At 41.9% G+C, this 3,717-nt stretch overlaps 1 non-coding gene across 1 annotated transcript; it reads left to right on the top strand.

Moving 5' to 3' along the window:
* The first annotated feature begins 3,088 nt into the window (after positions 1-3,088).
* Positions 3,089-3,160, top strand: TRNAC-GCA (transfer RNA cysteine (anticodon GCA)). The gene has a single exon. It is a non-coding gene; the product is annotated as a tRNA-Cys (tRNA).
* Positions 3,161-3,717: the final 557 nt, after the last annotated feature.

Genomic DNA, 3,717 nt, shown 5'->3' with positions numbered 1-3,717 from the left:
CAGTGAGATGTGGTGGAGCTGGAGTGTTGTGTAGTCCTACAAATAGGTCCAGGTGTTTTAGTGAGCTGACACCTGAATTTGATAGGTGCTTCTCAGTTGTTTTTTCTCCTCTTGCTTTAGTGGGACAGGCTAGCTAGAATATGCTTATATTGTGTATTACCCTTTCCCCTAATGAAACATCAGGTCTGATTAAGGGTTCCCAGATGGCTCAAGTAATAAAGAAACTGCCTGCCAATGCAGGAGACTAAGAGACACAGGTTTGATCCCTGGGTTGGGAAGATTCCCTGGAGAAGGACACGGCAACCCACTCCAGTTTTCTTGACTGAATTATACCATGGACAGAGTAGCCTGGCAGGCTATGTTTCATAGGGTCACAAAAAGTGAAAGTGAAAGTAGCTTAGTCATGTCCAACTCTTTGCAACCCCAAGGACTATACAGTAAATGGAATTCTCCAGGCCAGAATATTGGAGTGGGTAGCCTTTCCCTTCTCCAGGGGATCTTCCAAACCCAGAGATCAAACCCAGGTCTCCCACACTGCAGGCAGATTCTTTACCAGCTGAGCCACACGGGAAGCCCAAGAATACTAGAGTGGGTAGCCTATCCCTTCTTCAGTGGATCTTCCCAACCCAGGAATCAAACAGGCGTCTCCTATTGCAGGCAGATTCTTTATCAACTGAACTATCAGGGAAGCCCAGGGTCACAAAGAGTCACACACAACTGAAGTGAGTTAGCATGCACTCAGGCAGCTTTGATTACATCCCAGCAGGTGAGGTTCTGTATTACTAGTTTCTCCAGAGGACAGGCCTTAAGAAGAACACAGAGCTCTGGAGTATTTCAAAATGGTTCCTTTTCCTTTTCTCCAGCTGGAAACGGGAGTTGTTCTCTGATATTTAGTGTGAGAACCTAGATGACCTCCTAGTGGTAGATTTCACAATAATGTAGGGCCCTCCATGACTGAGTCCCCTGTTGTTTTTAAATTTCAAAGCTATCCACACTGAACCTCCAGCAATTCGTCGGTTTCAGTCCAGATTTTCCTAACACAGTGTTGGTTCCTCCAGCAGTTACAGTCATTTGTGTCAGCTCTGGTGAGTCATAACTCCAGGTATTTGTCTGTTTCTTTTCAATCCAGGGGGTAAGCAATCTGTCCTCTGTGCTCCCTTATCTTATGGATCCAAGAATAATTGTTGATTTTTCATTCTGCTCAGTTTTTTACTTGTTGTTAGGATATATTGATGACTTCTAAGCTTCTTATAAGCAGAACTGGAAACCAACTCTAACATATATATATATATATATATATATATATATATATATATATAATACTTACATATATATATATATAAAATAAATACTTACATATAATACTTATATATAGAGAGAATACTTCAGCTCAGTTCAGTCGCTCAGTTGTGTCTGACTCTTTGTGACCGCATGGACTGCAGCACGCCAGGCCTCCCTGTCCATCACCAACTCCCAACGCTTGCTCAAACTCATGTACATTGAGTCAGTGATACCATCCAACCATCTCATCCTCTGTCATCCCCTTTTCCTCTCACCTTCAATCTTTCCCAGCATCGGGGTCTTTTCCAATGAGTCAGCTCTTCGCATCAGGTGGCCAAAATATTGGAGTTTCAGCTTCAACATCAATCCTTCCAAAGAATATTCAGGAATGATTTCCTTTAGGATGGACTTGTTGGATCTCCTTGCAATCCAAGGGACTCACAAGAGTCTTCTCCAACACCACAATTCAAAAGCACCAATTCTTTGGTGATCAACTTTCTTTATAGTCCAACTCTCACATCCATACATGACTACTGGAAAAACCATAGCCTTGACTAGAGGGACCTGGGTGGCAAAGTAATGTCTCTGCTTTTTAATATGCTATCTAGGTTGGCCATAATACTTCAAGTTATATGTAATACTTCAATATATTATATTGAATATAATATAATACTTTAAAATCACATTGTTAAGATTCAAATCAAATTTGATTTTGTATTCTATTCAGATCTCTGATAACTTAATCTTTTTTTTTTTTTTTTACTGTTCAACTATTTCTCCTAGAGCACTATTTCATGGATCTTAAATTTGGAAGGATTGGGGGCAGGAGGAGAAGGAGATGACAGGATGAGGTGGCTGGATGGCATCACTGACTCGATGGACATGGGGTTTGGGTAAACTCTGGGAGTTGTCAATGGACAGGGAGGCCTAGTGTGCTGCGATTTATGTGGTCACAAAGAGTCGGACATGACTGAGTGACTGAACTGAACTGAACTGAAATTTTGTAAGGCAGAAATTTAGTACAAATATTGGGTTGGCCAAAAAGTTTTGAGTTTTACCATAAGTTTTATGGGACTTCCTGGTTGGCACAATGGTAAAGAATCCGCTTGCCAGTGCCAGAGATGCAAGAGATTCAGGTTCGATCCCTGGGTTGGGAAGATCCTGTAGAGAAGGCAATAGCAACCTACTCCAATATTCTTGCCTGAGAAATCCCATGGACAGAGTAGCCTGGTGGGCTACAGTCCATGGGGTCACAAATAATTGGCCATGACTGAGCGACTAATCACCCACACGGATATTAGGAAATTTGCAAAGATGTTTCAGAGTTTGCAAAGAGACTCACTCTTTACCTTTCAGTCAGTAGCAACTATGTTAGAGAGTGCAAAAATTGAGAAAGTTATGACTAGAATCCTAACCCAATGGAATATTATAAAATTAAAAGAGAAAATAGACCAGAGAATAATGAAGAGATACATTTAATACATTTATTAAAATAGTTGTGGTTTTGTAACCAAAAGTGGGGTTCAGTTGCTCACCACTCAAAAGCCAATAAGGGGGCCAGATTGGTGAAATGGAAAGTTTGCTCTATTTCGTATGCCAGCAATCTGAGGAAAGGGTGAGCTCCTGTCCAAAGGCAACTCTACCACCACCATTGACAATCAGTGGGCAAGAGCTTTTATAGACTGAGGGAGAGGTCTAAATGCAAAGACAGCACTGTCAACTCTGACAGTCATCTTGAACTTGGTCCTTGGTGGTCTGATCAGTGCCATCTTGATTGTTTTAAGTCTAGTTAATCTTCATTTTGGCTTCCCTGGTGGCTCAGATGGTAAAGCGTCTGCCTGCAAAGCGGGAGACCCGGGTTCGATCCCTGGGTTGGGAAGGTCCCCTGGAGAAGGAAATGGCAACCCACTCCAGTATTCTTGCCTGGAGAATCCCATGGACAGAGGACCCTGGTAGCCTACAGTCCATGGGGTCGCAAAGAGTCGGACACGACTGAGCGACTTCACTTTCACTTTTCAATCTTCATTTCAAGGATCAATTTGTTCCCACATCCTTAGGCCAATTCTTAGAATTGTAGCAGCTTATGTCATGGCTATAGTCTGGTCATCTCATTGTTAACTTTGTCCACCCAGTGGGAGTTTCAGTATCTATAAGACAGCTCAAAAGATAAGGGTCCAAATATTATCTATAGCCCTTGAGAAGGAGTTAACTACTTAATGACTACATTATTACTGTTTGGTCTCTTTTGTTTTCCTTTTCTCCTGCATGTTCTAATTTCTTAAGTGAGATTAAAATTTATTGGGCTAAAGTGTTTCCACAGGCAAAAGGCAGGCAGAGGACTTGGGGGACAAGTACCATAGTGTCCTGCTCCATTTCAGTATGGAATAATGATAACCTGATAGGTCAGTGGCAGTAGGAATTAAGAAAACAGGGAAG

This window comes from Giraffa tippelskirchi, chromosome 2 (assembly GCF_054371585.1).
Source record: "Giraffa tippelskirchi isolate mGirTip1 chromosome 2, T2T-mGirTip1v1.2.pri, whole genome shotgun sequence".
NCBI classification, from domain to species: Eukaryota; Metazoa; Chordata; class Mammalia; order Artiodactyla; family Giraffidae; genus Giraffa; species Giraffa tippelskirchi.
The sequence above is the reverse complement of the archived record's forward strand: the minus strand, read 5'-3'. Positions and strand labels throughout refer to the sequence as shown.